The 12,102-nt window shown below is 36.5% G+C and overlaps 1 pseudogene; it reads right to left on the bottom strand.

Moving 5' to 3' along the window:
* Positions 1-2,066: 2,066 nt before the first annotated feature.
* LOC114619429 lies at positions 2,067-7,617 on the bottom strand (annotated as a pseudogene).
* Positions 7,618-12,102: the final 4,485 nt, after the last annotated feature.

Genomic DNA, 12,102 nt, shown 5'->3' with positions numbered 1-12,102 from the left:
ACAAGTACCAATTATTATGGCAGTGAATATTAGTAATTAGAACTTTCCCCAAGACCTCTTTTTTCCTTTCCAAAAATATGTTCTTTCTTCTCTTACAAGGACAAATGCACGTTTCAGTGAGTTTCTCCAGCTTTAGGAATGAACAGAGAAGCACGACCATCTACTGGGGATTAGAACTAACATGGCTTGCTTCCAGTTCTTTCTGATGTGTTCCTAACTCATGCCCTCAAAATGGCTACGGCTTACTCACTCAGCATGCCTAAGAAAAACTTGAAACCAAACTGACCCACAGATGGTTTCTATTGGGCCCACACAATGTTTTAAAAATATTGTTGTATCAGTTGCCAGTATTTTTAAATCAGAAGCTATCATGCAAAATACTGTGTTTCTAGTTGCCTTGAAATTTTAGAAGATCTAGCATCAACTGCACTTGTATTACTGCTTGACAGAATAGCAATAGCCACCTTTAGATAAAATATGAGCTTACCATTCTTGGTTATTTCTAACACTCACATCATATATCAAATGAAATGCATAACTTCATTGCTGATTTTCTAGTAATTATGAATTATTTTCTACACTAGCATATTGCATAAATATTAAATGTAAGATAAACCATAAGCAACCTGAAGCTGGAGATTTTGTAAAAGGATGTTTATTTAAGTCACATTTTGAAGGCAAAATTTTTAAGATAGGTTCCCCTATCTGCTCAGCCTACAGCAGATAGCATCACAATGATAAGAGTATTTGTGGAAGATATCACATAGTGAGACAGGTAGCCAGACATTCAGGCACAGGTCTCAGCCTTTGGGAAATAGTCTCATAAGAAGTCCATCAAACCTCTCTAAGATATTGCATCTATTGATGTAAACTATTCTCATTATTCCCCAGATCATTCAGATATATATATATATATTAAAAGGTTCACCATCTCAGCACTACAACACTATGTTTTCCAAGAACAAGGTTTTGGGACATGAACCTTTAGGAAATACATTCAAGTAATTTCCAAAGCTTAGTAGACCAGAAGGGTAATATTTTTCTGGTAAAATAGGAAGGCAATTACAACCAAAATGTTGCACTCCGTGGTAGACTCTTCACAACCTTCATGGTCATCATGAGGAAAGCCATTTTGTATGTATAGAAGATTCAATAGAAAAGTTGTGAAATAAAGATTTATGCATGACAAAGCTACACTACTCTGAAAAATAAAAACAGAAAATTTTGTCACCATACCACCTGCCTTAGGAGAAGTGTTAAAAACAGTGCTTTAAGTTGACTGAAAAGATACTCAATAATATAAAACATACCAAAGAATAAAGGTCACTAAGAAAACTTTTTAAAAAGTACAGAATATGACAAAGCACTAAGGTTGTCACCTAGTAACTTCAAACCCTAGCATATAAGTCAAAATAGTAAGTATAAAAATCTGTAAAATTATTATATGTTTTTAAATTATATTATTAAAATAATTCAGATGTGATACAGTGTAACATATAATTAATGATACTGTATTGTATTTTTAAAATTTGTTGATAAAGTGTGTTTTTGTTAAGCAATATGATCATGAGAAAAAATAAATAAAAATAAAGGGTAAGGGAAATTTTGAAAATGATGACTATGTTTATAAGCTTCCTTTTTATGATGCTACTTTGTTTGTTTATTTGATTGTTCATTCATTTATTAAAAAGCCATCACTTTGATGTAAACATTTGACCTGTGCTGCTAGGCCCGACAGTCATTCTTCCCTGATGAAAGGTTGTACTTTATATGCCCAAAGTCAGCTTGAATTTGTATTCATTTTCCCAAACTCCAAAGGTCCAGCACTGATAGGTAGATTGGAAAAAGGTGATGCCAGACCACAGGGTGTTTCTCGGGTTCTTCTCCCATTGACTTAAAACCTCCAAAAGAAGGGCGAGGAGCACAGTAGGGCTGCTGGTACCTCATATGCTTAGATTTCTAACTCAAGAGGCAAGGGCTTGAAACTCATTATTTTCTAACAGTAATAAATAACTTGGTAGTGTGAGTGGCAGTGGAGCTGGCCTGTGAGCTTCCCAGTGCTATCACTATAGAGCTAGAGCTGCCTCATAGTCATCTATCTTCATGTCATTGAAGCCAAGATCCTCATTTTGGTCAAAGGCACACTTTTACTTCTCTACCTTCATCTTCAGATCATCTTCAGGGGCAGACCCATTCTGCAGGTAACTATTTCTTGATGTATCACTCATGATAAATTAGGCCTTCTTTTTTCTCTTAATGATCTGATCTAACCTCTGGCTAAACTCTTGCCATCTCCCTAACTGGTCAGGATCCAAGTTGCCGCCCACAGTGACTAGGTTCTTGGTTACCAATTCTCAAATATCTTTCAGTAGCCCTTCTAAAGTGGTAAACTTGACTCCGAAGGACAGCCATTCTTAGATCAAAACCAAGCTCTGGAATTTCCATGCTACAGGTCTCAGATTGGAGGAGGTCATATCTGAGGGATCTGTGATGTGGAAGGTGATCCTGGTACTCAAGGGTTCTACTGCTTCTCTGAACTTCACCTCATTAGTGCAATGCCCACAGTTCTTGAAGTTGGTGGCCATGATTATAACCTCTTTAGAGAGGAGAATTTGGACAAACTTCCTGTTGGTCTGAGCTGGGCCATTGCCCTCTGGTAAGTTTGTTTTGAACTGATAGACTTTGTTTCTCACATCTTCCTCTTCTGATTTCTCTTCTAGTGCTTCTGCTTGGAGTCTCACCATCTCAGATTTCTGTGAGGTCTGGTTATAGTTATGTCATCACCAAGGTAACATCTTTGTGGGGAGCATGTGGGTCTTCTACAAAGCTGCTTCCAGAAGGATTATTAATGATCACAGTGAAAAGGGAAGCTCTTTGATTTAGGTCCTTCGGTTTGTCGATGAACTCATTAATTCTTTCAGCCATGAAACTTTCCATTGTCCATCCTGTGGGTTGGTCCTGTTCCAGGCCAGAGATTATGTGGCTAATCAGTCACTCAATAGCAGTCAGAGAACCCTTCTGGCTGAAGGCTGGAATTTTAAAATTCAGCTCTGGTATCCTTGTGGTGGCCAAATGTGTCTTCACTACTACTTTATTCATGCCCTCTTGGCCTCTACCAGTCAAGATATAGTACACTTCCTGGTCCCAAATCCTGCCTGCTGTCTAGATCTTCGTGTTGTTCCAGCCACAGTCCTCACAGGAAACTCATATTTATTTCTCTAAGATGACATAACTTCTAATTGACAATTTATATATATCATTTATTTAGTACAGCAACAATTAAATGTATGTCAATTAAATGACATAAAAATAAGATTTAATGGGGCATTAATGGCAAGAGGCTCTTCTGATACAGATAATGAACACTCTCTTCTAGCCTCCTGACATGGGCATAGGTACACACACTTGCAAACACTCAAGTCCATACACCTACTCAGATAGATACACATGAATAAATAAATCTTTAAAGTAACATAGAAATCTGCTACAAAGTGTAAATTTGAGGCACAATAGTGATAATTTCAGAATGGTAATACTAAACTGACATGAAAGTACTCTGTGACTGAGTACTTAATTGGATAGAATATTTTATTGTCAATTTTGAGTGGTTCCAGAAAAAAAAAAAAGCTATGGGATCTGGACTTTTACCATATCGAAGAACAACAACAATTAGCAGGGTTTTTTTCCATTATAATGTAAGGATTTGTGTCTTTGGAGCATTATGAAATGAAACTTTCAGCTTCCAGATTGCTTTTTATTGTCAAAGAAACTACTATCTTCAAAATTAGCCCACTAGAGCAATATGAAGCCACACCCCTGTGTGCAAAACTAGTGGGAGTTAATAGTCATTTAACTGGGTGTAGAGATATCATTTCCTTCATTAGTGTATCCATGATAAGTTGTTCATCCATGTCTCAGTAAATAACCTCCCACCTGTGTCCACAGAAGCAGTGCTAATTAAATGCAGTAGGTCAGATACACAAAAAAAGATCATAAAAGTAGGAGGAAAACTTGTAGGGAATAAAAAGTATCTCAGTGAGAGAGATAGAAGTGAAGAGGATGAGGGATGGAAACAACTAAACTTCTTTATATCCACGTTTGAACATGGAGGAGAGAGATCTGAATCATTAGATTTAAAAAAAATAAAAATATTAGCCTATTCCCTTGTCACCTCTAATCGTCAGATATTTTAACTCTCTGTTGAATCAAACTATAGTTCTCGCAGCTGTTTTTTCTGTAATTCTACTTCCAATCTTTTTATCAACCAAAAAACAAGCCTAATTTTCAAAATCATAGAAGAAACTACTCAAAATTTTTACATGATTTTTGACTAAACATTACAGTAAATCAACTAGAAATCGCAGATAAAAATCATTGCATTAAACTGACTCAGAACAGCAGAGAAAATTCCCATTTTCAGCAGAGAATACTTTCCTCCAATCTTAAGTTTCTCTGTGCTGAATCTCTAAAGTGTAAAAGGCTATCTTTTCTCAACGAGCTTCTTAAAGGAATGAATGAGTGCTAGTCAAGTGCAAATCAAACAAGCAGGCAATCAAAGGAGGAAAAAATCCATTGCTTGAAATCCAAAGCTATTGCGTAGTTTCTGACTTTTTTAAACTGACTTATGAGTAGTGATAATTATTCCTTCGTGAACAAATCCAAGGATTGAGCAATACTGCTAAGATTCACAAATGGGAAATTGCTCACAGCAATCATTATTTCATCACAATTAACCAAAAACTAATGGGTTGGGGTTTTTAAATAGCACTTGTGCTTTTCTGCTGCAATTTCCTACTTAATTATAAAAATCACTGTGGAAGCCTACCTGTTAGTTAAGGGTTCAATCTACTCGAAATTCTTACTCACATGCATATACTAAGAACCCTGAACTTCTCATGATGTATCCTTTTAACAGCTGCTAACAGGATTTTCCAAAAGACCTCTCCAGGCCCTGCCACACTGACGTACTTTGCATAAATTTTACATTGCTTAAACCTTCCAGATACTAAAATAAAATAAAAAAATCTATTTCCATTTAATTAAATGTTTCTAAATACTGCATTAGGAATGCATTATGTATTCTATCTTTCTCCTGTACAATGTGCAACAAGGTAACAATATTAAAAGGAGGGGATTAGCATGTGAATTTCCCTACTGAGTGATTTTAAATAAATCAATCTTTAGAATCTATTTTCATTTAATAATGCAACAACAGGTTATAATTGGCAAAAGGAGATAAATAACACTCACAATCACACCTCTAGCCTACATTCAGTGATGAAATTTTCAAAATTTGTTAATGGGTATTGTAAATAATTTCTATCCCTATCTTTGCAGCAGTTGGTGAAAACATTAATGTCTGATTTTTCGAGAAAGATTTATTATGAATGACTCATTAGTAGGAAATAGCAACCAAAGCAATCAGGATTCAATGAGAAAGATTGCTGATTATTGTCAAATGGGAAATTTAAAGAATTTTGTCACTTATGCGAAAATTTCAGCTTGAGTAAAAAAGTTCTTCCGTTCTGATATTAATTGTATATATTTTAAGGTAAGAGGTTTATTTATGGACTTACAAATCTATAAATCTAAGGTTCTAAAATGAGCAAACCCTGGCTTTCAAGCCCTTCCCTAAATTGATATGTGTGTTTGTGTGTGTGTGTGTGTGTGTGTGTGTGTGTGTGTAGTGTTTATATATGTGTGTATTTGTGTGTACCTATATATTATCTATAAATGTTACACTTACATTGTAATATTCAGTTCAAGACAAGCTATAAGCTATCACTGGCTAAATGGTTGCTAGGAAGAAAATGATCATCAGGTCCTGGATTTAGCTGGAGTGAGTGACTTTGAGCAGATCATTCAGTCTCTCTAGACTTCTGGTTCTTCAATTGTCTATCAGAATCTTTAAGGGCCCTTTCAAGTTGAATGTTTATCAAAATGTTTATCCTTTATATTGATTATGTGATAGTCACTATTTGATATCTAATATTCCATCAAGATTAGAAAATCAGTTTTGATTGCATGACTCATCTTGTATGTAAACAGCTTTCCATTTCTGCAATAAGTAACCAAGTTAAATCAACTGACGAAATGAAAACAATGATTTTTACTCTAGTTTCAGAGTTATAATCCATCACTGATTGGCGCAGTTGTAAGGCAGTGTATTATGGTAAGCAGCACATGGTAGAGTAAATTGTTCACCTTATGACCAGAAAGTGGCGATAGAAAGTCACCAGTATTGCACACTTGCTTGGGGCAGGATCATATCTCCCAGTGACTAGAAGGCCCTATAGTGGACGCTTCTTAATAATATTGCTGCCACCTCAAAACAGTGTCCAGAAAGGGAATAATACCTTAGCATACAAATTATAGCTTTCTCTTCCTGGTCATTTTGTAATACACAATGCATTCATTTCACAGAGTCACCAAGGTCTTAACTGTTTCAACATTGCTCAAAACTCCATATCCAACAGCTCAGTTGTAAATATCAGTAAAAATCAGGGGGTAAAAGTCACATACATGCGAAATAAAAGGGCATGGGGAAAACTGTCTAATTTCCAAAAGAATATGGAAGCAACAAGGGAGCAAGACAAAGAAAGACTATAAAAATCATCAGGGTAAATATTAAAATGAACATCTACATTTGGCATCTGAAACACTTTGGTGGAATACAGATTCTAATAGGAGCAGGCAACCCAACTCCCATCTCTTTGCTAAATGGAGCCACCATGCACTCTCCCTTGGATATTTTACAACACTGCTGAGAGCTATTCTTTGCAGGTGGCCCACGTTGTTCCTGTATCTCTGCCTCTTTACCATTTCCATTGTGGTTTCAGCTTCACTGTCACAGCTCCATTAACTACCATGTCAGTTGCTGTTTGCAAAGATACTGTCCCTAGAAGTCAGTGCCTGTTTTCCCAAACTTTGCTTGAGTTTATCTAGGTAAACTCAGTAAACCTTGTCTTTCCTATATTCTACATGTCTTCAAAACTACTAACAGTGATTTTACTAACTTGGGTAATTAAGGCGCTCTAGCCTCTGGTAGGCTCTAAGTCATGGGACTAGGTTCCTGGAAAATTAACAGATACTAAAGCCACCCCTTACTAATTGCTCCCAAATTTTTGTTATGAAAAATTGAATAGTGGAATGGAATTCACAGACCATGAAAGTTTGCATTTAAGAAGGAGTTTTGATTTTTCATTTAAAAATAGAATCTTAAAATAAATAAGGCAGAGCACCTGTATAGCAAGAATAGGGGCCCAAAAAATGGGATGCCACAGATCTATTTTGCTAGAGGACTTTTATAGGGCTCATTTCAAAAACTAAGGTGAAGAATGGTAATGAATTAGCCAATTTCACCAAATAGCTGACTTACAAGGTGCCTCTTTTTTTTTGATCATGTGTCTATGAGTAGTTTCTAGGCAGGTAACAAATTTAAGAGAAGAGAACAGTGACAAGATTAAGGATATTTCTAGATTCCAATCACAGACAACAGTCAAAACTGCTCACTTTCAGACTTGCTGACCTCAAAACTTCATAACCAGTTGCAGTATCAAGTAAGTAATCCCCATGTATCCTTCTAGTATGAGCTGTACCTGGGCCTTCATGAACCATACCTGCCAGTGTCATTAAACCCCTAGCCAGCCACATGTCTCCCTCCACCCCAGTTTAGATACACATGGCAATCTAAATACTCCAAAAGACTGACTTGTGAAAACATCAATTCCTAAGATGCCTTCAAGGATTATCTCCAGTTGTCATTGTCACCGTGCAAAGCCCCAAAGCCCTTGATACTTTTTGATTTTTTTTTGAGATAGTCTACATACTTAGGGAAGTATGGTGTCAAACCAGGTGCCATGTAAACCAGACTGGCTTAGAATGCATGAACCTTCTTCCATATGCACCACCATGGAAAAGAGCATGACAATGGAAACCTCTTTCTTCCATATACACCACCATGCCCAGCTTACATTTTACTATGGGAGAAATTCTCCTTAGCAATTGTACCTTGTCTACCCCATCGTTCTCATTTCCTTTTTAGTCAAACTGTAAACGGTTATTTATTCTGTTCTTCTGTACTCCTGCTGTGTTGGGCTGAAATTTTCTAGACCAGGTATACTTGTTTGTCACTTTGAAGTTCAGCCTCATGTAAAGTCTTAAGGCCTGGATACATTGCTTGCATTTTTTTTTTTTTTGCCATGGTGTAAAATCCATGGTCTCAAGTCTAATTTCTATTGTCATGCTCTTTCCCACTTGAGACCTTATTAATAGTCTTTACTGTATCATTCTTCTCACAGTTCTGAATTTCAGAGACTTTACTGAACTTGCTTGTTAAACTGTCTTTACAATATTCTGGCCTTTTTTAGTCTGCTCCTCTAATGCCTATAAGCCAGCTATAAAACTAGCTTTGCATCATGTAATATACACACCACTATGGCCACTCCATTCTCAGTCTCATATATGTCGATGTTCCATTATTGAAGCAAATACCAGAGATGAATCAACTTTTAAAGATAAAAGGTTTGTTTTAGCTCATCATTTTGGACACTTCAGCCATGTTAAATCAATTCCATTTTGTGATGCCTGTGTTGAAGCAGTAGACAATTCAGAAACCAGTGTTGGAACACAAATGCTCACCTTGTGACTGGGATACAGAGAAGGAGAAAGACATTTATCCAGATCTCACAAATTTTTCCTGCTTAAAGCTATTGAAAGACATTTCACTATTTCCCACCTTACCTCTTAAGGTTTTCATTACAATCTAACAAGTCCAGACCTGGAATCATCCCTTTAACAAATTGATATTTGAAGACACAGTAGAGTCAAACTCCAGTATTTTGAAAGGCTATACCAAATGCCCTAGTTTTTTAAACTCAGAATCCAGCCTTTATAAAGCAGTGAATTGATTTTAAATATTATTGGTTTTATAGCCTTTAGAAACAGTCACATTTGAACTTTCCTCTATAAGACAAACCTAAACCCATGTGGATGGGAAGCTAGAAAAGGATAAAATCTTTTGAACATTACTAATTTTGAAAGTTATTTCTAAGGTTAATGCAATCTACCTAATCCACAAATCTACTTAGGGTTAGGCTCCTGAATTTGCTATCCCTTTGGCTGGTGGCTAGAACTGAATGATAGGTTTGGTGATTCCCACAGGGGGGAGCTTGTATGAAAGGAATTACTAGCTTTGAAAACACAGCTATTAACCTTGAGCATCTTTAATCGCCCACCAATTAAGCATAAGCACCCTTAAGCTCCCAGTGATTAACCTTTATTACCCCATGTTGCTCCCACAGGCTCTCCTACTTACATAAAGACAAACAGCAGAATGACAAACTCTAATACTGTTAACCTTTTCATAGTGTTATTTTGATTACACTGATGTGAAAAAAAAGTACTTTATTGACTTTGAAAATATCTTGATTGTCACAGTGGAAAAAATATCCTAAATTTTTAAAAGTATTTAAACAAAAATCTCTTGGCAAAACTAGATTTGGGAAAATCAGTCTCCTGACTAAGTATCAGAAAAGTAGTATACTAAGAATGAGAAGATATGGATGTTATGTTCAATTCAGCATGAATAGAACAACCAAAAAGTCATCAAAATTCTCTGATCCTTAATTTACTCAGCTAGAAATCAAGGGAGTTGTTTTTGTCTTGTTTTATTTATTCTTTCTTTCTTATCTCTTCCATGTACCTTGTTCATTGGTTTTATAGACTGGCTCTCATTCTGAAGCTCATGCTTGACCCCTACTCAGGGTTCTCTTTTTGTGGGCTCTTAATCTCAGTGATTAATATTTTTTTAATGGACTCAGAAGATCAAAAACCATTTTATTAGAGTTTGAGACAAAAACAACAGGGAAGACAAATTATAAAACTTGCCAGCTGCTGGAAGGAGGTTAGATAGATACAAGGAAGAGGGAGAGAGTCAAGCCTTCGGAGTTAGGGTTCAAGAAAATAGGCTTGTTCAGAAATGGAGTTTGGCCAACAGATGCGTAAAGCTGGGATTGGTTGAGGCAGAGTGATAATGCCCAGTGTCAGGGCAAGCATAGTTAGCGTTTTGGCATATGTCCAAAAACAGATGGAAAAAGGGAAAAGGTATGCTTTTGAATTAGAACTCATAAAAGTGGACAGACTTAGCAGTAAAGATCTCTAGGCAAGTGTCTTGAGGCAGTGGCTTCTTGGGGGTTGTAAGTATATTATTTCAGTAAGGATATAAGTATTTCTTCCATAGTCTTACCATGTCTTAAGGTGAATTATAAATTCTGAGGGCTGTTTTCCTGACCATGCAAGAAACAAACACCTTAGAATTAACTCTATTTTTTTAATGTATTTCTTTTATTTACATTCCAAATGTTGTCCACCCCCTTCCTGGTTCCCCTCCCAGAATTCTTCATGCCATTCCCTTTCCCCTTTGCCTCTGAGAGAGTGTTCCTCCAGCCATTCACCCTACCCACCCACCCCTACCTCACCTCAGCCCCTATGCATCTCCCTTTCCTGGGGCATCAAGTCTCTATAGGAACAGGTACATCCTCTCCCACTGAGGCCAGACAAGGCAATCCTCTGCTACATATGTGCCATGGGCCACAGACCAGCCCATGTATGCTTTTTGGCTGGTTGCTTAGGGAGTCTTTCAGGAGTTTGAGGCTAGTTTAGTCTGTTGGTCTTCCTATATGGGGTTGCTATCCCCTTCAGTTCTCTCAATTCTTCCCATCACTCTTTCATATCAATCCCTGACTTCAGTCCAATGGTTGGCTGTAAGTGTCTGCATCTGTCTGCACTTACTCTTAAGGGAAGGGACAATAATATGGAATGTTTGAAGTAGCTCAGAACGACATGCCTATATTTAGGGCCAGAGATAGAATTCAGAATCCATTCTTTTTGCCATGAAGAAGTAGCTTTCTCTTTCCTGGCTTAGATATGTCCACCTATAAATATGGTATAATAAATCTTAAGAAGGTACAGTTGTGATGTTTTCCTTTCTAAGGTTATTGGAGAAAGAATAGGTGGGTTCCAAAGCTGATTAGTGGGCTGTCCATCCTCAGTGGCTTCTACACCTGACAGTGCCTGCCTACCTACATAGCAGGTTGATTTGAAACTCACCCAGACTAGCACTGAGCTTATAATCATCCATCTTCAGTCTCCTGAGTTCTGATGTTACAGTCATGTGCCATCATGTCCAGCAATTGACAGCAATTGTGGTAGATAATCACTAATATTCATTCTAGATGGATGTAATATCCTATGGTTATAATCTATTTTTTCTACAATGAACTAATAAGTAATTCAAAAAAGCCATTTTATTTGAGAATAGAATTTGAAGAAAGGTATGCCTGATTACTCTCCTGATTACATTTGAAAATTAAGTATTTACCAGTGGATAAACTGGGATATAAATCCCACAAAGTTAAAGGACACACAGGCTAACAACACAGTAATGGAGACTGTGAGTATTTTAGAAGCACTTCCAGAATTTTAATGTGTGACCCTTTCACAGATTTTGGTTTACCTATCTAGAACTTTTGAAGTAATTTCTTTGTAGTTACTTGGCCATTTGGGAAGTGCTGCTATATGGTAAGGATGGGCAACAGGAAAGAAGGTTATGAGCTTAAAATTAAAATGTGTTATGGCTTTGGTAAGACAAATGCAGTGTGAATATAAATCTTGACCTATTAATTCTTGTTTTCAATAATAGGCAAGATGCATGATTCAGGAACAGTGTTTACTAATCACCATAATGATGAGTAAAAGATTTTCAAGTTATTGAAAGCTATAGGTAAAATCATTGAGAGGCCATTTAGAAATAAAAGAATGAGGCTGAAGTAGCATTTAAAGCTCTTAACAATATAAAAGGAATGTTAAATTCCTCTGGAAAGATATTGCTTTCTATAATTACTCTGGAGAAAAAAGTGTGAACAGTATGTACAGAGAAGAAAAAGTAGAGAGGCCAAAAGCCATTCTGTCTGAAATATCTCAGTAATTCCAGAAGAAAAATTTATAAAATACATAATTTTAAGGCAGTCTTATTGTCCAAATAAGACACCTTTCATTGTTCATAATCTTTCAGAAATCTTTACTTCAAGGACTCCATCAAAA

The sequence above is a fragment of the Grammomys surdaster genome, unplaced genomic scaffold (genome assembly GCF_004785775.1).
Source record: "Grammomys surdaster isolate TR1022 unplaced genomic scaffold, NIH_TR_1.0 60, whole genome shotgun sequence".
Classification (NCBI taxonomy): domain Eukaryota; kingdom Metazoa; phylum Chordata; class Mammalia; order Rodentia; family Muridae; genus Grammomys; species Grammomys surdaster.
This window is presented reverse-complemented; position numbering and strand designations above follow the sequence as displayed.